General features: G+C 35.7%; 1 pseudogene; it reads left to right on the forward strand.

Annotated features, from left to right (window-relative positions):
* Nucleotides 1–17,643, forward strand: part of LOC113922396 — a 58,860-nt pseudogene extending 41,217 nt beyond the window's left edge.
* Nucleotides 17,644–24,476: the final 6,833 nt, after the last annotated feature.

A 24,476-nucleotide genomic window follows, 5' to 3' on the forward strand; every position in this document is an offset into this window, starting at 1 on the left:
TCCATTCTCACTGAAAAGCTCAAGTTAATTAGGAGAATGAAAATCAAAGCTAATGAGTAAAATATCTCTTTCTGGTTTCTACTAAAGATATTCATTTTTTTTCTCTAATATTTCAACTCACTTTTGCTTAGGCCATAGGAATAAAGGAAGAATTGTTTTGTAATGACTGAATTAGATCACTGGTGGCATGGTCAGGGAGAAAAATTGATTCAGCCATTCTGAATGGTCCATTGGATTTTATAAAACAACAAAAGCCTTATTTAGTGACACTTGAAAGATTTCTGATTTTAATTATGATGACAAATCACAGTAGACAGTATTTAGAAGTTCAAAACATAATTCTTTTTGATTGCTGATTTTTTGGGGGGGGTGCTTAGGTCATTGGCAGTCTTATGAAGAAGGAATAGTTGTCCATCACAGGCTTAGACCTGAGTAATCTATATTGTACAGGAGAAGAGTTTATATTCATTTTATGTTTCTACTGATAAAGACAGTCCTTGAAGCAAAATAGACCTATCTAGAGAACTATGGAGAGCAAAAGCCATTTTTATTTCCATTGACTTGAATTGAAAATTAGTCAGATCGTATGTTCTAAGCATTAATAATTTCTAGTTTTTTAAAGGAACAAATCAATTTTGAAATAAAAATTATTATGAAACTAAGCCTTTCATTGATATTTTCAGAGTCTTCTCATTAAAAATACACTAAGCTGATTTTAATAAATGTATACAGTCATTCTTTCATTCAACAAACTATAACTAAGACAAACAAAATTACTTTTCTGTCTCAAGTCTTGAGAACTGTTTCTGAAAGCAATGTTCCAAGTATGTGTATATATAATAATATCAGTGTAGTTCTCATTTTTAAGGTCTCTTGGATTAACCAATCTTTGCCTAGAAAATGTTTTTTTCAATTAAAAAAATCTTTTCCTTTTACCTAAAGTGAAAATATCAAACCAATAGTTTTGAATGTAAGTTGAAAAGTATCTCACATATTTAGTATTTTTATTGCCTTACTATGTATTTAACTACTGATGTTATGTATTTAACAAAGTCCATTTTAATTCATACATATTTTCTAGTATTCATATTTACCTTTGACTAATTATCTAACTCAATTAAAAATGTACAGCTGGTGGGGCTCCTGGGTGGTTCAATCGGTTAAGTGACCTACTCTTGATTTTGGCTCAGGTCATGGTCTCAGAGTCGTGAGACTGAGCCGTTCATCAGGCTCCCCACTGAGCATGGAGCTTGCTTGAGATTCTCTCTCCCTCTCCCTTTGCCCCTCCCCTTGCTCACGTGCTCTTTAAAATAAATATTTAAAAAAAGTGCACAGCTGGAAAATATCACCTCCAATGCAGAATGCTTTAGAAAAATAATTTTATGTGGCTAAACTAGTTTTCTAAGTATATTTATTTTCATCAGAAATCTCATTTCCTAAGAATTTTCTTTACCTAATGATTGTTTAGAGTAAAATTAGAATAATCTTTTTTGGTTAGCATTTTCTTTATATGATAAAGGTAAAAATTACTACTAAATTGTTTAAAAAATCAGGTCAAAAGCCACTTGAAAACTTTTCAGGCATTAAGTATGGTTATATAAGGGAATTAAAAGTAATAATCATAATTGAAATTTAGCCCATGATGTATTTATTAAGATGAGCTGACTACTGAATATTTTTGAAGTATATATGAAAATAATTGAAAAAGGAGAAATAATGTTCACATGAAAAATGAACACTGAGAGATACAGCAAAATGTTGATGATGGACTCTCTCAATTCATGAGGAACAGTATAAGTAGTTGAGTTGAAGCACCAAAAATTTAAGTGAGGTAAAAGATGTTTCCTAATAATGAGGGTTAGTAATTATTGGAATGTGTTCCTAAGAGATCTGCTTGAATTCCCACTTTTTAAAGTAGAAACTAATAATGGGATAGCATAGAAAATCCCCAATAGTAAAGTAAGAATAGATAGGTTTTATCTTGCTATGAAGAATAAAATAATCATACCAAAATAAATAGCTGTCCTATACTATATTTGGCACAAAAATATAAAATAATCAGAAAAGTTTTAATATAAATACATGAAACTATATTATAAAAATTATGAAAAAATATTAAATAGGAGAGAAATCTTAGAAATCAAAAGGCATGTCGTGAGCCTCTATAGTAAAAACAAATAATGTAAATGTCCAAAGTTTTTTCCAACAATTTTGGGCTTGCTTAAGCAATTTGAAGCAAAATGTCAAATGGGGAAAGTTTTATTTTTTTGCAGGTATGACTTGGAATATTAAGTAAATTAAGTAGATAAACAAGCTCAGCCAAGGCATTTTAAAAAGGAAACTGAGATTACTTATCATGTCAGATCTTAAAATAGATCATAAAAATAATTAGAATTTCATAATTAGTGTGTGAATTTTTATGAGAAGTATAATGTAAACTTTCCCATTTTTTTTTAAAGATGCCTATGAAAAGATTTAAAAAAAGAAAATTACTGGAGCACCTGGCTGGCTTAATCAGCGGACCAAATGACTCTTGACCTCAGGGTTGTGAGGTTGAGCCCCACATTGGGTGTACAGATTAGCTAAAAATAAAATCTTAAAAAAAAATATTACTACATGGAAAAAGTAAGACTAATAGTCAACTCACTGTCAGATTCTGTTAAAAATTTCCAGTAATCACAAAGACAACAAAATTTCAATTAAAAACAAATTGGCACGATGACCTGAAAAGAATGCAAACATTTCACCTCAAAGAGATGCCTTTTATATTATCCAGTGGTCTTATGCTTAGTCCAGAAATGTATGACTGTAACAAAAATAGTATCAGAAAATAATGTAACAAAAATAATAATGTAACTATATTTTGTGAGTTTTTTTCACCAAACCCTTTGTTCAATCTCCTCAGTTCTTCTACAGGTATCAATATTGTTTTTAATTTACCAATCTAGTGATTTTTTTTTTGTAAAATAAGAAAATAGGCGTACATATATTTATATACTTCTTACACAAAAGATAGTATATTGTATTTATTGTTTGACATTTTGTTTTTCTTTGTGATCAGATTCTAGATAAATTTTTTTATAATTTTTTATTGTTATGTTAATCACCATACTTTACATCATTAGTTTTTGATGTAGTGTTCCATGATTCATTGTTTGTGCATAACACCCAATGCTCCACGCAGAATGTGCCCTCTTTAATACCCAACACCAGGCTAACCCATTCCCCCACCCCCCTCCCCTCTAGAACCCTCAGTTTGTTTTTCAGAGTCCATCGTCTCTAATGGTTCGTCTCCCCCTCCGACTTACTCCCCTTCATTCTTTCCCTCCTGCTATCTTCTTCTTCTTTTTTTTAACATATATTGCATTATTTGTTTCAGAAGTACAGATCTGTGATTCATCAGTCTTGTACAATTCACAGCGCTCACCATAGCACATACCCTCCCCAATGTCTATCATCTATCACCCAATCCCTCCCACCCCCCACCACTCCAGCAACCCTCAGTTTAATTCCTGAGATTAAGAATTCCTCATATCAGTGAGGTCACATGATACATGTCTTTCTCTGATTGACTTATTTCACTCAGTATAACACCCTCCAGTTCTATCCATGTCATTGCAAATGGCAAGATCTCATTCCTTTTGATGGCTGTATAATATTCCATAATATATATATATATATATATATATATATATATATATATATATATATATATACACCACATCTTCTTTATCCATTCATCTGTCTATGGACATCTTGGCTCTTTCAATAGTTTGGCTATTGTAGACATTGCTGCTATAAACATTGGGGTGCACGTACCCCTTTGGATCACTACATTTGTATCTTTGGGGTAAATGCCCTGTAGTGCAATTGCTGGGTCGAAGGGTAGCTCTATTTTCAACTTTTAGAAGAACCTCCATGCTGTTTTCCAGAGTGGCTGCACCAGCTTGCATTCCCACCAACAGTGTAGGAGGGTTCCCCTTTCTCCACATCCCCGCCAACATCTGTCGTCTCCTGACTTGTTAATTTTAGCCATTCTGACTGGTGTGAGGTGGTATCCCATTGAGGTTTTGATTTGGCTTTCCCTGATGCTGAGTGATGTTGAGCACTTTTTCATGTGTCTGTTGGCCATTTGGAAGTCTTCTTTGGAAAAATGTCTGTTCATGTCTTCTGCCCATTTCTTGATTGGATTATTTGTTCTTTGGGTGTTGAGTTTGATAAGTTCTTTATAGATTTTGGATACTAGCCCTTTATCTGATATGTCATTTGCAAATATCTTCTCCCATTCTGTTGGTTGTCTTTTGGTTTTGTGGACTGTTTCTTTTGCTGTGCAAAAGCTTTTTATCTTGATGAAATCCCAATAGTTCATTTTTGCCCTTGCTTCCCTTGCCTTTGGTGATGTTTCTAGGAACAAGTTGCTGCGGTTGAGGTTGAAGAGGTTGCTGCCTGTGTTCTCCTTTAGGATTTTGATGGACTCCTCTCTCACGTTTAGGTCTTTCAACCATTTGGAGTCTACTTTTGTGTGTGGTGTAAGGAAATGGTCCAGTTTCATTCTTCTGCATGTGGCTGTCCAATTTTCCCAACACCATTTGTTGAAGAGACTGTCTTTTTGCCATTGGACATTCTTTCCTGCTTTGTCAAAGATTAGTTGACCATAGAGTTGACGGTCCATTTCTGGGCTCTCGATTCTGTTCCATTGATCGATGTGTCTGTTTTTGTGCCAGTACCATACTGTCTTGATGATGAGAGCTTTGTAATAGAGCTGGAAGTCCGGAATTGTGATGCCGCCAGCTTTGCTTTTCTTTTTCAATATTCCTCTGGCTATTCGGGGTCTCTTCTGGTTCCATACAAATTTTAGGAATATTTGTTCCATTTCTTTGAAAAAAGTGGATGGTATTTTGATGGGGATTGCATTAAATGTGTAGATTGCTCTAGGTAGCATTGACATCTTCACAATGTTTGTTCTTCCAATCCATGAGCATGGAACGTTTTTCCATTTCTTTGTGTCTTCTTCAATTTCTTTCATGAGTATTTTATAGTTTTCGTACAGATCCTTTGCCTCTTTGGTTAAATTTATTCCTAGGTATCTTATGGTTTTGGGTGCAATTGTAAATGGGATCGACTCCTTGATTTGTCTCTCTTCTGTCTTGTTGTTGGTGTAAAGGAATGCCACTGATTTCTGTGCATTGATTTTATATCCTGCTACTTTACTGAATTCCTGTATGAGTTCTAGCAGTTTTGGGGTGGAGTCTTTTGGGTTTTCCACATACAGTATCATATCATCTGCAAAGAGTGAGAGTTGGACTTCCTCTTTGCCGATTTGGATGCCTTTGATTTCTTTTTGTTGTCTGATTGCTGTGGCTAGGACTTCTAATACTATGTTGAATAGCAGTGGTGAGAGTGGACATCCCTGCCGCGTTCCTGACCTTAGGGGAAAAGCTCTCAGCTTCTCCCCATTGAGAATGATATTCGCTGTAGGTTTTTCATAGATGGCTTTTATGATATTGAGGTATGTACCCTCTATCCCTATACTCTGAAGAGTTTTGATCAAGAAAGGATGCTGTACTTTGTCAAATGCTTTTTCTGCATCTATTGAGAGGATCATATGATTCTTGTTCTTTCTTTTGTTAATGTATTGTATCACGTTGATTGATTTGCGGATGTTGAACCAACCTTGCAGCCCAGGGATAAATCCCACTTGGTCATGGTGCATAATCCTTTTAATGTACTGTCGGATCCTATTGTCCAGTATTTTGGTGAGAATTTTTGCATCCATGTTCATCAAGGATATTGGTCTGTAATTCTCCTTTTTGATGGGGTCTTTGTCTGGTTTGGGGGTCAAGGTAATGGTGGCCTCATAAAATGAGTTTGGAAGTTTTCCTTCCATTTCTATTTTTTTGGAACAGTTTCAGGAGAATAGGTATGAATTCTTCTTTAAATGTTTGATAGAATTCCCCTGGGAAGCCATCTGGCCCTGGGCTTTTGTTTTTTGGGAGATTTTTGATGACTGCTTCAATTTCCTTAGTGGTTATAAGTCTGTTCAGGTTTTCTATTTCTTCCTGGTTCAATTTTGGTAGTTGATACATCTCTAGGAATGCACCCATTTCTTCCAGGTTATCTAATTTGCTGGCATAGAGTTGCTCATAATATGTTCTTATAATTGTTTGTATTTCTTTGGTGTTAGCTGTGATCTCTCCTCTGTCATTCATAATTTTGTTGATTTGGGTCATTTCTCTTTTCTTTTTGATAAGTCTGGCCAGGGGTTTATCAATCTTGTTAATTCTTTCAGACAACCAGCTCCTAGTTTCCTTGATCTGTTCTACTGTTCTTTTGGTTTCTATTTCATTGATTTCTGCTCTGATCTTTATTATTTCTCTTCTCCTGCTGGGTTTAGGCTTTATTTGCTGTTTTTTCTCTAGCTCCTTTAGGAGCTAGGTGTAGGGTTAGGTTGTGTATTTGAGACCTTTCTTGTTTCTTGAGAAAGGCTCATATTGCTATATACTTTCCTCTCAGGACTGCCTTTGCTGTATCCCAAAGATTTTGAACAGTTGTGTTTTTTCATTGGTTTCCATGAATTTTTTAAATTCTTTAATTTCCTGGTTGACCCATTCATTCTTTAGTAGGATGCTCTTTAGCCTCCATGTATTTGAGTTCTTTCCGACTTTCCTCTTGTGATTGAGTCTAGTTTCAAAGCAATGTGGTCCGAAAATATGCACAGAATAATCCCAATCTTTTGGTAATGGTTGAGACTTGATTTGTGACCTAGGATGTGATCAATTCTGGAGAATGTTCCATGGGCACTAGAGAAGAATGTGTATTCTGTTACTTTAGGATGGAATGTTCTGAATATGTCTGTAAAGTCCATTTGGTCCAGTGTTTCATTTAAAGTCTTTATTTCCTTGTTGAACTTGCTTAGATGATCTGTCCATTTCAGTGAGGGGGCTGTTAAAGTCCCCCACTATTATTGTATTGTTGTCAATGTGTTTCTTTTCTTTTGTTATTAATTGCCTTATATAATTGGCTGCTCCCATGTTAGGGGCATAGATATTTACAATTGTTAGATCTTCTTGTTGGATACACCCTTTAAGTAGGATATAGTGTCCTTCTTCATCTCTTATTACAGTCTTTGTTTTAAAATCTAATTTGTCTGATATAAGGATTGTCACCCCAGCTTTCTTTTGGTGTCCATTAGCATGGTAAATGGTTTTCCACTCCCTCACTTTCAATCTGGGGGTGTCTTTGGGTCTAAAATGAGTCTCTTGCAGACAGCATATTGATGGGTCTTGTTTTTTAATCCAATCTGATAGCCTGTGTCTTTTGATTGGGGTATTTAGCCCATTTACATTCAGGGTAACTATTGAAAGGTATGAATTTAGTGCCATTGTATTGCCTGTAAGGTGACTGTTACCGTATATTGTCTGTGTTCCTTTCTGATCTATGCTGCATTCAGGCTCTCTTTTTGCTTAGAGGACCCCTTTCAATATTTCTTGGAGGGCTGGTTTCGTGTTTGCAAATTCCTTTAGTTTTTGTTTGTCCTGGAAGCTTTTGATCTCTCCTTCTATTTTCAAAGACAGCCTAGCTGGATATAGTATTCTTGGCTGCATATTTTTCTCGTTTAGTGCTCTGAATATATCATGCCAGTCCTTTCTGGTCTGCCAGGTCCCTGTGGATAGGTCTGTTGCCAATCTAATGTTTCTACCATTGTAGGTTACACATCTCTTCTCCGGAGCCACTTTCAGGATTTTCTCTTTGTCTCTGAGACTGGTAAGTTTTACTATTAGATGTCAGGGTGTTGACCTATTTTTATTGATTTTGAGAGGGTTTCTCTGTGCCTCCTGGATTTTGATGCCTGTTTCCTTCCCCACATTAGGAAAGTTCTCTATTATTTGCTCCAATATACCTTCTGCCCCTCTCTCTCTTTCTTTTTCTTCTGGGATCCCAATTATTTTAATGTTGTTTCGTCTTATCGTATCACTTATGTATCAAATTCTGCCCTCGTGATCCTGTAGTTGTTTCTCTCTCTTTTTCTCAGCCTCTTTATTTTCCATCATTTGGTCTTCTATATCGCTGATTCTCTCTTCTGCCTCATTTATCCTAGCAGTTAGTGCCCCCATTTTTGATTGCACCTCATTAACAGCCTTTTTGATTTTGACTTGGTTAGATTTTAGTTCTTTTATTTCTCCAAAAAGGGTTTCTCTAATAACTTCCACACTTTTTTAAAGCCCAGCTAGTATCTTTAAAGTCATGATTCTGAACTCTAGGTCTGTCATTGTACTAAGGTCAGTATTGAGTAGGTCCCTGGCAGACGATACTACCTCTTGTTCTTTTTGCTGAGGTGATTTTTTTCGTTTTGTCATTTTGTCCAGAGGAGAATAGATGAATGGGAGAACAGAATGCTAACAGGTTAACAACGTCTCCAGCAAATATACTCTATACAAATCAGAAAAGACCTGAAACCAGGGGACAAGAAAGGGAAAGAAAGAAGAAAGAGAAAAAAAAGGAAAAAGAAAAAGATAAAAATAAACAAAAACAGAACAAAACAACAAAAAAACCCAGAATATGATCAAAAATGATCAGGCTAGTGCATAGATCAGTGCCACACACTAGATTTTGGGTGTATTTTGGTCTGTTAGAAGAAAGTGCCTGCTAAAATTTTAAAGGAAGAAAGACTTATATATGTACAAAATAAGGGTTGGTACAATGAAGGGATGGAAGATGACTGTAAAGATGAAAATTATAAAAGATTTTATACAAGGAATTGGTAAGAAGTTGTTTTTAAAAAGAAAGAAGATTTAAAAAAAAGAAAAAAGAAAAAAAGTGAGAGAATGTGGTCAGGCAGGAGACTAGAACAAAGCCATACACTAGTGATTTAGGGTATATTTTTATCTGTTAGAAGAAACTGTATCTCAAAATTTTAAAGAGAGAACAACTTATAAATATATGCCCAAAATAAGGGTAACTACTATGAAGGGATAAAAATATGACTTAAAAATGAAAAATAAATTTTTTTTTAAAAAAGGGATTGATAAGATGTTGGTTGAAAAGGGGAAAAAGAAAAATAAAAAAAAAAAAACAGTTAAAAAAATTAACTTTGAAAAACTAATGAATTATGGTAAAAAAAAAGCCATGAATTCTATGTGCAGTATTCCTCTAGCGCTGGAGTTCTCCCGTTCTCCTTGATCGGTAAACTTGGTCTTGGCTTGCTGGCTGTTCATGCTGATCTTCTGGGGGAGGGGCCTGTTGTTGTGGTTCCCAAATGTTTTTGCCGGAGGCAGAATTGCCCCGCCCTTGTGAGTCCGGGCTAAGCAAGCTGCTCGGGTTTGCTCTCAGGAGCTTTTGTTCCCTGCAAGCTCTAGGTACAGCTTTGGAGGACCAGGGTGAAAATGGCCTCCCAATCTCCGCCCGGAGGAGCTGAGAACTTGGGGCCCTGCTCCTCAGTGTGCCCCCAGAGAAAAGCAGTCACTCCCGACTCCCCAGTCTCCGGCCGCACCCCGTGCTCACCTGGCCTGTGACCGAGCGTTTCTATCTCTGGCACCTGACACCATGTGGAGTCTCCAAACCCAGCAGATTCCTGCGGTGCACTTCCACGCTGCTCCTCCCGGGGGAGAAAAGGGAGTCTTCCCGGCTCTGCTGCTTGTTGGGTCCGTACTGGAAGAGCAGTGGCCCGACTGGACCGTGGATCACATTTTATGGCCACCCCGAGCTGGGAGCCCACGCCTCGGCTCCGTCTCTGCAGTGGCTTCCCTCGCTCCGATACCTGGGAGCTCTGCCGCACTCAGGCACCCCCGGTCTTTCTGTGACCCCGAGGGTCCTGAGACCACAGTGTCCCACGAGGGTTCCACCCCCCGCTTAGCCTCTGGAGCAACGTCCCTCAGTGGAGCTGACTTCTAAAAGTTCTGATTTTGTGCTCCGCGGCTCTATCACTTGCCAGAAGCGGCCGCGGAGGCCCCCTCCCCCGCCGTCTATCCTCCCGAATATCGCCTTGGATTCACTTCTCCGCACGTCCTACCTTCCAGTAAGTGGTTGCTTCTCTGTTCAGAGAGTTGTTGCTACTCTCTTCTTCGATCTCCTATTGAGTTTGTAGGTGTTCAGAATGGTTTGATCCCTGTTCATCTGAATTCCTGAGACCAGACGAAATCCAGGTCTCCTACTCCTCCGCCATCTTGCTCCGCCCCCCGACATTTTGCTTTTTTCATTTCACTTTATATCCTGGAGATTGCTACATTTCAATTTATAGGAATATTCCTCATTCCATTTTGCAGCTGCATTGTATTGACTGTGTACACAGACTATAATTTATCCAATCAGCACCAAAGTGATGGATGTTTGGGTCATTTCCAACAATTGACCACTACAAATAATACCACAAAGAATAACTTTGTGCATAAGTAATTTCATATTTTTGCTGATCTATATTAGGACTCCTAGAAGGGAACTACTGAGTATATTGGTAAATGCCTAGCAATTTTTCTAGGTCTTGCCACATTCTTCACCAAAAGTGTTGAATCACTTTGCATTCCCAATAACAATGTATTACTGTTTTCATATAACAGAGTTTGTTGTCAAATTTGTGGATTTTGGCCAAAGAACTGAAAAATATAATTTTAATATTTATGTTTATTATTATGTATGAGCTTTACCATCTCTTCACATGTTTAGGGCCATTTTTATTTCTTCCTCTCTGAACAGTCTGTTCATATATTAGAACCATTTGTCCTTTGTGTATATTACAGGTCTCAAATATTTCTCAATGTGTATATATCATTTGTATTTTCTTTTTACTATTTCCTGGAATTCAAGTTTTAATGTGCTCAAACCTAGTAAAGTTTTGAGTCATAATTAAAATTTTCTCTGGTTATAAACAATTTACCAATGCCTTCTTTAAGTGCGTGGTGGTTTATATTTCCACATTTTTATCTCTGATCCTTTTGGAATTTATTGTGTGGTATGGTGTGAGATACAAATCTAATTTTCTCTCTTCTTAAGTGACTATTCACAACAAATTTAGTAAAAAGTCCTTATTTCCTCACATATTTGGAAATGTTTTAATATCTGATAGGGCTATACCCCTCAATATTTTTTTTGTGTGGAGTTTCTTAGAAATTCCTACTTGTTTACTTTTCTATATGGATTTTATAATATAGAAAAATAAAACTATTGATATTTTTATAGAAATCATGCAAATTTACAACTTAGGAAGAAATGCCATTTTTATGATGTTGAGTTTTCATATCCAAGAACAATATATGTTTTTGTTTTTTATTTGTTTGAAAATATTTTGCATCTTTTTGGGGTTTTAAACTTTTCCTCATATAATTTTTACACAATTCTAAAAAGTTTGTACCTAGGTATTTTCTTTCCTTTTTTTTTATTGTTACTGTGGAAAAATAGTATTTTCTCTGGTATATCTTCTAATTGGTTACTCATTATATTCATTTCTGTTTATTTCTCATGATTATCATATTCTCTTATTGTTTGTAGTTTTTCCACTAATTCTCTTCAGGTTTCCAGGAATATAATCACACTATCTGTAAGACTCTTTTCAATTTTTATTCCCTCTCCTCTAACTGCATTCTTTTATCTAAAGTCATTGGCTAACAGCTTAGTACCATGTTAAATAAAAATAATAGTGGCATACTCTTTTCAGACTTTGAAGAAATGCCTTTAACATGTGCTCAATGTATTACTTTTTCAATATATTAGCCAACATTTTCTACTAACAATCCTAAAATTAAATGAGGTTTATAGTAAGCACTTATTTCTCCTCAGATTGATGGGTTGACTGTAACTTTGATGGCCTCCTCTGATCTCAGGTTGGCTTAGCTCTGGGCTGTAGGTTCAAGTTTACTGTATGTATCTTCTCATGCTAAGATCCAGGTTAAAGAAACAGGAATCAAAGAAATAAATGTTCCACTATTTGGAACATACTGTTTTCATATGAAGGTCAGGAGTTCAAGAAAAGAGAGTGTAAACATGTCTTTTTTGGAGTATCTGCTTAGAACTGAAAACTAGTACTTCTACCTTGTTTTATTGGTCAAAGCAAGTTGTAGAGTCAAGTCTAAAATCAGTGGAACAGGAAGGCATACTCATCCCACAAACAAATCTTGCTCTGGGAAGAAAATAATTATTTAAAACCAAAGCCAAAAAACAAAAGAGTACACTATGCTAAAAATATATCCACCAATTCCTATTTAATTGAACTAAAATTGTAATCCAGAATGAAGGTTGAATTTTGTCCCATGACTTTTTTGGCCATATGCAGAGAAAAAAAAAAAACCCACATGATTTTGTTAGAACTAATAACATACTAATAATATAATTAATTATATTAATGGGTCTTTACCTTGGAACAAATTATGCCTTATTTAAATGGACCACATTTTTTCATGACATTATTTTTTTAATGTACCATTGAATGGTATTTCTTACTTGAAGATTTTTCCCATGAATATGCATAAATGAAATTTTTTTATTTGTGCAGTCAATATCACATTTCAGTGACATTCCTTTTCCTATTCTCTGCAACATGTAAGTAACATTTAGCTAGATATTTTCAAGTTCTGGCAGATGTACAATGTGAATCTATATATGCCAGTCTTATTTTGTTGTTGTTTCCTAGTGTTGTTTTGATTTTGGTCGTTTTGCAGAGGAACTCTTTGGTAACATTCTCCATTTTTCCTATAATAGTGTGGTGTTTCCTTTTCTCTCTCTCTCTCTCTCTCTCTCTTCTGGTGTCATTTTCATAATTACAAGTTTTTGTTTTTAAGTAGGCTCCAAGCCCAGCACAGAGCCCAACACGGAGATTGAACTCATGACCTTAATGTCAAGACCTGAGCTGAGATCAAGTCAGAGGCTTAACTGACTGAGCCACCCAGGCACCCTGAAAATTATAGTTTTTAAGAAAATTACACATTTCATCTTTGTTTTCACCAAAATTATTTACAAATAACTATACAAAGTCAGCTGACATAAGTATCACCAAATTTCATGATGCAGCAGTATTTTTCTTTTTCCTTCTTTTTCTTTTTCAAATAAACCTCACCATGCAGAAGGAGTCAACAAGGAAACAGGTCTATCTCCAACCTGAAACTAGGTCAAGGGGAGGAATCTCCCTTCAGAATTTGTAAACCACAAGTTGGTTCTTGTGCAAGATTGTGGTTTGAAGTCACACTAACTGTTTTATCTTTAATTTTTTAAAAAATAGTGTTAGTTGTATCTATTTTACCCATTTAAATATATATATATATATATATGTTTGTTTGCTATTGTTTTTCCATTTCCATTTTTATTCATTTAGGCACTTACTTTTATTAAATCCTTCATTTTACTTTTTTCAATTATTTGGTTAGTCTACCTTTTGAATTGTTGAAAAAATTTCAATTCTTTTTTCATCTTTATTGATATAGGCATTTCACTGTTATGAAGTTTATTCTCAGTACTATTTCAGCAGCTTCCCATAGATACTGATAAATAATAATTATTGTTCAGAAGTTTTGCAATTTATGTTTTTTATTTCGCCTTGGTGTAAGAGGTGATTTTTTAAAGAGTTTTTATTTTATTTTCCAGTGGCAAAGACTTGCTGCTACTTCTTCTCCTTCATTTTTTTTCTTTTATAATAATTATTTTAAAATCTAAGAAATGGAAATGAGGGAGACAGAGTAGTGAACATGAAAGAAGATGGAAAGGAAATTAGGAATTCTAAATGTGGGTGAAGAATAAATAAGAACAGAAAAAGTATTAAAAATAAGAAATATTGTTTTAATTAAAATATGAACTAGGTATATAGATAAAAGGGGACCACTGTACTCCCCCCAGAATCAGCCAAATAAGATACTTATCAAGACATGTCTTGGTAAAAGTTTTGAATTTCAAAAAGAGAGGAGGATCAAAGCCTATAAACTTTGAACAAAAAGATAATAGCTTTGAATTTATACCATATATAATAACTCTAAAAGGCAGTGGAGTAACAGTTAAAGGTATTGAACAAACAAGTTTAAAACTCAAGAATTCTATAGAAAACCAAGTTTTTTCCCCTCATGTTAATAGATAATTAGGTATTCAGACATACAAGGACTCAAAAAACATACCGCCTGTGAACTTATTGAATGCACTATTAATGCATACACACACACACACACACACACACACACAACCTACACACATATACTTCTTTAAGATTTCTTGTTATATTTAACTAATATTATAATAGGGCAGGTATTCTGCCAAGACTTAGGATAAGTTGGTGATGAAAACAGAAGTAGACCCTGTTTTCATGGAGCTTTACAGAGAAAAATACAAAAAAAACCCACAAAAAACAAAAAAAAACTAAAATAAAGGACATGTAGTATAAAAGAACTTTTTAAGTTTTAATACAGTTGGTTCTTGATTTTGGAGATTCATTTTATTTGTTCAGTTTTTCTCTTATGGATTGGATAAATTTCGGTTCTGATTTTTTAGACTAATGGAAAATGTGATTTTTGAGCCAAATCCTTAATCCTACAATTCACATGAAATTTCTTATGTTATTTATTTAAAGATTTTATTTATTTATTTGAGAGAGAGAATGAGAGAGAGAGAGAGAGAGAGCAAGGGTGAGAATGAGCAGAGGGGACGGGCAAAGGGAGAGGGAGAAGCAGACTCCCCGCCAAACAGGGAGCCGGATGTGGGGCTGGATCTCAGGACCCTGGGATCATGACCTGAGGTGAAGAGAGGCACTTAACTAACTGAGCCACTCAGGTGCCCCACCTTATGTTTTTTTAAAAATGACTTAAAATTATCGTGCTCGAAGAAAAACTAAACAACAAAATATTTGCCCTTTCCAAAAAGTGAATTCTTGACAAAGATGGAACATTTAAAGATTTTTGTGTTGACCACTGTTAAAATTCATATGTAGAATAATTGCAACTATGTAAAGTATAAACTTGCATATCAATAAAAGATTATTCTTTTAAGGGTCTATTTGTTATAGTGGTGAACCTACTGTAAATAATATAATAGGACATTATTATACTTACTATCCAAAGAACTGATCGCACTTTATAAGTGACTTATTGGAATCTACTTTTAAAAAGATCAAAGACCTGAAAAGACAATTTACACAGCATCAAGTTATTTTATTAAATCATGTTCAACCTCACTGGAAGAAAATTTAAATTGGCTTAAATATTGAGATACAATTTTTAACCCATCAAAACACACACACAAAAACATATTATCTATTGATAGAAGACTTTTAATTTGACATTACATTTCTGGAATGTATTTTGATAATGCCCATCAAAAGATTTCGATGTTCCCAGAGAGGGATGTGGGTGGGTGGATAGGTGAAATAAGTGAAGGGGATTAAGTGAACACTTGTCAAGATGACCCTGAGTGGGGGGGCCTGGGTACCTCAGTTAGTTAAGCATCTGACTCTGGATTTTGGCTCTGGTCATGATCTCAGGGTTGTGGGATCAAGCCCGGATTGGGTTCTATGCTCAACGTGGAGTTGGCTTGGGATTCTCTCCCTCTTCCCCTCCCCACTTCTCCTTCACATACATACATACATACATACATACATACATATATACATAAATAAATAAAATCTTGAAAAAAAAGAAAGATGAGCACTGAGTAATGCAAAGAATTGTTGAATCACTATTGTACACCTGAAACTAATATAACACCATATGTTAACTAATACTGGAATTAAAAAAAAAAGGTTTCAATGTTCATAATTTTGCACCAATAATTCTACTTATATAAATTTATCTTAGGCATTAGTAACATGTATATAGACATTTCTATAAGGGTGTTACATATAACAGTGCTTCAAATAAGTGCTTTTGGATGTCTGGATAAGCTTGTTATTAGATTACAGATGGATATAACTCTCTCCCAGATTCCACATGGCCAAAAGGAAAAAACAAAAAGGGAAAAACCAGTATCAGCGCTGAAAACGTCAGACTTTCGAAGCTTTAGCAAATCTATGTTAGTATGCGTGCAGAATGAATTTCTTATAGGAAGGTATAAAGGCTGGAGAAGTAATGGGGAAGATACTCATAATATCACTACAGATTCAAAACAGGGTTTGTTTGTCTTCGAGACCAGCTCGTATAAGATATAAAGACTCTAAACTTTCACAGACTACATCACTCAGAATGAGAAACAGGATAGGTGGATTAGAAGCAGTGATCAAATAAATTTAAGTAGAAAACATTTTTGAGTGGGGAAAAGTTCTAAACTTCTTTTTAAAGCAATTTTAAATAAGATTCCTTTTAGACAAATTCTGGTAATAAAAAGGATGAAGGAAAAACAAAACAAAACTCCACAAATACCTTTAGAACCCAAATCAGATTTTCAGCAGACATCTGTGCAATACTGAGCAGGAAAAAAAATTTTAAAGTAAAAAGATTCCATGTTTAGAAAATATTTATCCAACCAAATTGTCATTCCTCTACAAAGGTAATACAACACCATTCTCAGACATTATGAAGTCAATATACTTTCTGACCGAGTAAGCATCATCAAAGTCTCCCCTCCCACCAACATCATGTCTAAATCAGTCTCACAAAGAGCCTGAACAGTTATGGAAGCTCTTCATCAGAGGTTTGAGCTTTGAAACAACGGATGAGAGCCTGAGGAGCCATTTTGAGCAATGGGAAATATTTATGGACTGTGTGGTAATGAGAGATCCAAACACCAAGCACTCCAGAGGTTATGGGTTTGTCACATATGTCACTGTGGAGGAGGTAGATGCAGCCATGAATATAAAGCCACACAAAATGGATGGAAGAGTTATAGAACAAAAAGGCTTGTCACAAGAGAAGATTCTCAAAGACTTGGTGCCCACTTAACTGTGAAAAAGATTTTTATTCATGGCATTAAAGAAGACACTGAAGAACATCTAAGAGATTATTTTGAATAGAATGGGAAAATTGAAGTAATTGAAATCATGACTGACTGAGGCCATGGCAAAAAGAGAAGCTTTGCTTTTGTAACATTTGACGACTATGACTTTGTAGACAAGATTGTCATTCAAAAATACCATACTGTGAATGGCCACAACTGTGAAGTAAAGAAAGCCCTGTCTCAGCCAGAGATGGGTAGCATTTCATCCACCCAAAGAAATCAGAGTTGTTCTGGAATCTTTGGTGGTGGTCATGGAGGTGGTTTTGGTGGGAATGACAACTTTGGTCGTGGAGGAAACTTCAGTGGGTGAGGTGGCTGTGGTGGTAGTTGAGGTGGTGGTAGATATGGTGGCAGTGGGGTTGGCTATAATGGATTTGGTAATGATGGTGGTTATGGAAGCGGCAGCCCTGATTACTCTGGAGGAAGAAGAGGCTATGAAAGTGGTGGACAGAGTTATGGAAACAGGGCAGTATCTATGGAGGGAGTGGCAGCCAAGACAGTTATAACAGCGGAGGAGGCGCGGGCGGTTATGGTGGTGGTAGTACAAGCAAATTGGGAGATGGTGGAAGCTGTAATGATTTTGGCTGTAATGATCAATCCTCAAATTTTGGGTCCAAGAAAGGAGGAAATTTTGGAGGCAGAAACCCTGGCCCCTCTGGTGGTGGAGGACAGTACTTTGCCAAACCACAAAACCAAGGTGGCTTTTGCGGTTCCAGCAGCAACAGTAGCTATGGTGGTGGAAGAAGGTCTTAATCACTGCCAGGAAACAAGGCTTACCAGGAAAGGAGAGTCATAGAAGTGACAAGGAAGCTACAGGTTACAACAGACTGTGAACTCAGCCAAGCACAGTGGTGGAGGGCCTCGCTGGTACAAAGAAGACACATTTTAGACAGTACTCATATATGGGCAAAACACTCAAGGACTGTATTTGTGACTAATTATATAAGAGGTTATTTTAGTTTCTGTTCCACGGAAAGCATAAAGCATTCCCACAAAAGGTTTTAACATAGAATTTTTTTTTTTGCACCCATGCTATCGATTGCTAAATGTAATAGTCTGATCATGACACAGAATAAATGTGTCAAAAAAAAAAGAGGCCAATATACTTTCTTTAAAAAATTATTCAAACAGATACTTCAACCGACTGAGTGATAAATTATATTAAGAATGGAAGAAAAAAGCGATTGTGATTTTAAAAGGATTTCAGTTGAGATATAGAAGGATGTAGTCTAAAAATTCCTAGGGTTAAAAAATAACAAAGCTTAAACATTATTCTTAACAGGAAAATAAACAATTTAAAAATATTAATATAATGTACTTCTCAGATAACATCACCAAGAGACTAAATATGTGCAGAAGGACCAAACTTGTCACTTATGAATATAATTGGATCTAGGTTTAAAAATATTTGTATGTGGGGTGCCTGGGTGGCTCAGTTGGTTAAGCGACTGCCTTCGGCTCAGGTCATGATCCTGGGGTCCCGGGATCGAGTCCCGCATCAGGATCCCTGCTCAGCGAGGAACCTGCTTCTCCCTCTGGTCCTCCCTCCTCTCATGTGCTCTCTCTCTCTCTCTCTCTCATTCTCACTCTCTCAAAATAAATAAATAAATCTTTAAAAAATATTTGTATGTATAGTGAAGTGCTGGCAGTCAATTTACTGAACAAAATAAACTTGTAAGAATACAATTATTAAAATAGATTCTTTCATACTCCTGGCTCCTGAATACCGTCTAGATTTCATAGATTTTCAGTCACTCAGATACTAAAAGCCTCATTTTCTAATTCATAAATTCCCCGTTGGTCTAAAGCAAAAATTGACTTCCTCTTTCCTTTCAAAGCTTCTTTCCTTCTTCCCTCATTGATGTCTGATACAAACTACCAAGTGGAAAGGGGGTGAGTTCCAAGTTTTCTCTTTTTTCCTCTCCTTTCTCTCAAGCTTCACCAAGAATAAAAAATTTTAAGAATGCACAAACTTATGTGGAGGATGCTATAATAGTCCAGCAACCTGGAACCATATTTGTACCAGGTATTTAAATATCACCTCTGGGGTGCCTGGGTGGCTCAATCAGTTAAGCGTCTGCCTTTAGCTCAGGTCATGATCTCAGGGTCCTAGGTTGGAGCCCCGCATCGGGCTCCCTGTTTAGCAGGGAGTCTGCTTCTCCCTCTCCCTCTGTCCCTCCCCCCTGCTTGAGCTCTCTCAAATAATTGTGCAAGACCGTTGAATCACAGATCTGTACCTCTGAAACAAATAATAGAACATATGTTTTTAAAAAAAAAAAGATAGCAGGAGGGGAAGAATGAAGGGGGGAAATCAGAGGGGGAAACGAACCATGAGAGACGATGGACTGAAAAACAAACAGGGTTCTAGAGTGGAGGGGGGTGGCAGGATGGGTTAGCCTGGTCATGGGTATTAAAGAGAGCACGCTCTGCATAGAGCACTGGGTGTTATACACAAACAATGAATGATGGAACACTACATCAAAAACTAATGATGTAATGTATGTTGATTAACATAACAATAAAAAATTTTAAAAAATCTTTAAAATAAATATACATCACTTCTTTTGTTCTTTCTGCCTGTGCAGTACCTGTGTGGGCTCTTTGGAACCCCTGTCACTGGAATCTCACATGCAGCATCCTGATGTGAGTAGGGCTTCCTCTGGTGATCAGTTTTGGCCCTCCCTCTGTTCTGCCTTCAGGAGAACCTCACCACACAAACACAATTAAGTGAGGTTGTCCTTTCCCATCAGGCTGACTCTCATCCAGCTATCTTCCTCAGAAGTGCTCCACAGGAAGACCCACAGCAACCTTACTTGCTCAACTCTGAACCTCAGTCTGTCTCCAGCATATCTCCCTCACCTCTATCAGGCCAGGCCCCTCCAGCCAGCTGCTGGCCATCCCATATTTTGCCAGTTGCAGTGCCTTTCCAATTCCAGGACACTTGTCAGCCTTTCTGAACTTGCTCTTGTAAGCTGTCTTTCTTGGCTAGGAGGGAGTGACAGGTCTGTGCCTTTGGGGAAGGAGGAGGAAACTCGTGCTCTTTTCACAGAATTGCTTATTCTCTTCATAGAGGTTGCTCTCTCTAAAGAATTCATAGCTTTTGCTCACATAATATTGTGGTGGGAGATGGACTGATAGTAACAGAACTAGTTTTGGACACTTCTTTTTCATGTTCTGCATAAAAAGTTCTATACCTAGAATGACAGGTTACTTTGCACTAATTGCTCTTGGATTTGAGGCCAGACTTCATGATTGGAGCAGTCTTATTTTAATATTCTGTGACATACTTAACTCACTGTATGATTCCAAAGAATTTAGTTCTCTAGCTTCTATATGCCCTCTAACTTCATTCCCACCTGCTCCATGAAATCCAGCTACAATGGCTTTCTTTAAATTCCTACATCTTACGTACCTGGATCTTTCCTATTTCTAGAATACTATTTTCTTAAATCTTTGCATAACTGGATCTTCATTCAGAAGGTAGCAAATACCACCTACCGAGAAAGAGCTTCCCTGATCCCCTCTCCTTCAATTGCTTTATTATATTTATAGCATTACTAATTTCTAAAAATGACCTGTCTCTCTCTACATGAAGGTAAATTCCAAAGAAATGGGAAACTAGGATATAATTTACGTTGCTCTATTCCCAGAGATTAGAAAGCTGCCTGCTTCAGGCTGTATACCAATAAATAGAGCACAGAACTAAACAGAAAAAAAAAAAAAACCCAGAACAAACAATAATATCTAAGGTATAAAAGAGTGGTGTATTCTCTATACAACATATATTCGACAAAGAAATGGGAGAAGTAAGTAAAAAAAAGTTTTTGAAGTATAAGTAAAATTTTGCCAGGCAAGTACAAATTTAAGGAAGCCAAGTACAAATATTAAATGTTAACATCTTATACTGAATAGGTATATTACTAATACCTACTTTTCATTATATTTTCATGTCAAATATTAGAACAGCAAAAATAGAATCATGAGTTCAATGAGAGCAGGGACTTTTGGATTTTTGTTAACTTTTTTTATTGACTAATAAATGTCTGTAATACATGTTGAAGGAATAAATGACTCAATCTAAATAAAACCTCATAAATTTGACAAAAATTGGAGAGAATTTCACTAGTTGAACTGGCCAAAATACAATCAAAGCTTAGACAGAACAATTAGGCAAAATAGATAAATCCACCAGGTGGAAGTTTAATGTGATTATTATTAATGATAATAGTTCTTTCCAGTACCTTTAATTCTTTCATGCCTCCCCCCCTTTTTTTATGTTTTACTTGGAAAAGTCACAACATTGTCCTTTTTCATGTGCTTTTTTTTTGAATGAATGCTGTATGAATATTGTGTAATGAATACATTATTAATATAATAAACTGATTCATATTAAATATTTTACTTTACAAGAAAAGACTATATTTTTGCAAACATTTACAAATTTTATTATATACTAGGTGAAACAGAATACTTCATAAGTACCTATAAGTCAGATTTACAGTTCCAGTTCAAGATGGCAATGTAAGAAGACTGTGAACTCACTTCCTCCATGGAATACACCAAATTACACCTATTAATAGAACAATTACTCCTGAAGAACTGAGGGCTGACTGAACAGCTACTTAACAACCAAAGATAGAGAGAATGGCAAGAGAAGAGCAAGAGAGAGAGATGCCATGGTTTAGAAGAGTAACTAGCATATACAGCCACAGCTCTAGCAAGCCAGCCAGCAAAAGTCATCAACCACACAAAGGCTGACTAGTCAACTCCATACACAAGACCACTTCTCCAGCTTTAGAAGTAGTGGTCATTTCAGCTAATCCATAGAAATAAACACAGAAAGTCAAACAAAATGGGGAGACAGAGGAATATATTTGAAAGAAAGAACAAGAAAAAAAACTCAGAAAAAGAACTAAATGAAACAACGATAAGCAATATGCCTGATAAAGAATTTAAAGTAATGACTGTAAAGATACTCACCAGGCTGGAGAAAAAGAGTGGAAAAACTCAGTGAAACTTTCAACAAAAGAGATAGAAAATATTTAAAAAACAAAACAAGAAACAACAGAGTTGAAGAATAAGATAATTAAAATAAAAAAAAAAACACTAGAGAGAATCAACAGTAGATTAGAGGTTGCAGAAAAACTATCAGTGATCTGGAAGGCAGGGTAATGGAAAGCACACAAGCTGAACAGCAAAAAGTGAAAGGAATTTTTAAAAATTAGGATAGATTAAGAGATCTCTTGGACTATATCAAGGGAATGAGTATTCCCAGTATGGCGGTCCCAGAAGAAGGAGAGTGAGAAAAGTGTAGAAAACTTATTTGAAAAAATAGTAACTGAAAACTTCCCTGACTGAGGGAAAAAAATAGACATTTAAGTCCAAGAAATACAGAGAGTTCCAAAGAAGATGAACTCAAGGTGGTCCACACCATGGCACATAATAATTAAAATGTCAAAGTTTAAAGATAGAATCTTTAAAGGATCATGAAAGAAAAGAAAAAGTTACCTACAAGGTAAAAAAATCAATAGGGTTATCAGCTGATTTTTCCATGGAAATTTTGCATGCTAGAAGAAATTGGCATGATATATTCAAAGTACTGAAAGTAAAAAACCTACAACCAAGAATACTCCACTCAGCAAGGTTATCATTCAGATTTGAAGGAGAGATAAAGAGTTTCCCAGACAAACAAAAGATAAAGGAGTTTATCTCCACTAAGCTAGCCTAACAAGAAATGTTAAAAGGACTTTTTTAAGTGGAAAAGAAATGGCCACAAACATAAGAAAATATGAATAAAAAGATGTAAAATATGTGAAGAAGGGAGTAAAAAGGAAAGAGAGGGGGAAAAGGAAAACGATTTTCTTCTTTTTTTATTTTTAAGAATGTGTTTAAACTTAAGTGACCATCAAATTAATATAACTATTCACTTAGAATGTTATATAGGAACCTCATGGTAATCACAAACCCAAAACATATGATAGATACAAAAAAAAATAAAGAGAAAGACAAAAACACTATAGATACTCATTGATCACAAAGAGAACAACAGAAGAAGAAAGGAAGAAGAACTACAAAAAAACCTGGAAAACAAATTCTAAAGATGGCGACAAATACATACCTATCAATAATTACTTTTAAGGTAATAGCCTAACTGCTCCAATCAAAAGACACAGAGTGGCAGAATAGATTAAAAAACAAGACCCATCTATATGCTGCCTAGAAAAGACTCACCTCAGACCTTAAGATACATACAGACTGAAAGGGAAGGGTTGGAAAATATTCACCATGCAAAGGGAGGGGGGAAAAAAAGCCAAGGTAGCAATACTTATATCAGACAAAATAGACTTTAAAACAAGGACTGTAACAAGAGACAAAGATGGCATTACATAATGACAAAAGGATCAATCCAACATAAAGATAAAACAATTACAAATTATACATAAAGCGAATAGTAACCAACATAAAGAGAGAGACTTATGGAGATACAGTAATAGCAGGAGATGTTAACATTCCACTTACATCAATGGATAGATCATCCAGACTGGAATCAATAAGGAAACAGTATCTTTGAATGACACATTGGACCACATGGACAAAACAGATATATACAGAACATTCCATCCCAAAACAGAATACACATTCTTTTCAAGTGCATATGGAACATTCTCCAGAATAATCACATATTAGGCCATAAAAGAAGCCTCAATAAATTTAAGGAGATTGAAATCATGCCATGAATCATTTCTGACCACAGTGAAAACTAGAAATAAATCACAAGAAAAAACCTGGCAGAAACACAGACATGTGGACTCTAAACAACATGACACTAAACAACTAATGGCTTAATGAAATGATCAAAGAAAAAAAAAATCATGAAGACAAATGAAAATGAAAACACAATGATCCAAAATCTCTGGGACACAGTAAAAGCAGTTCTAAGAGGGAAGTGTATAGCAACACATGCCTACCTCAAAAAACAGGAAAAAAACCTCCAACAATCTAACCTTACACCCAAAGGAACTAGAAAAAGAACAAACAAAACCCAAGGTGAAAAGAAAGGAAATAATAAAGATCAGGGCAGAAATAAATGATGTAGACAAAAAGCAATACAAAAAGCCAATGAACTAAGAGCGGATTCTTTGAAAAGATAAAATTGAAACTCCCTACCCAGAATCATCAAGAGAAAAAGAGAAAGGATGCAAACAAATAAAATCCAAAATGAAAGAGGAGAAATAACTTTTGACACCACAGAAATAAAGTGTTATACAAGAACACTCTAAAAAATTACATGCCAACAAACTGGACAACCTAGAACAAATTGGATAAATTCCCAAAAACATACAATCTTCCAAAACTGAGCCAAGAAAAAATAGAATATCTGAACAGACCAACTCCAAGTAACAAAATGAACTGGTAATCCAAAAACTACCAGAGAATAAAAGTCTAGGACCAGATGGATCCACAAGTGAATTCTACCATACATTTAAAGAAGAGTTTATACCTACTCTCCTCAAACTATTCCAAAAATAGATGAGGAAGAAAAGCTTCCAAATACATTGAATGAGGCCAGCATTACCCTGATACCA

This window comes from Zalophus californianus, chromosome 9 (genome assembly GCF_009762305.2).
Source record: "Zalophus californianus isolate mZalCal1 chromosome 9, mZalCal1.pri.v2, whole genome shotgun sequence".
NCBI classification, from domain to species: domain Eukaryota; kingdom Metazoa; phylum Chordata; class Mammalia; order Carnivora; family Otariidae; genus Zalophus; species Zalophus californianus.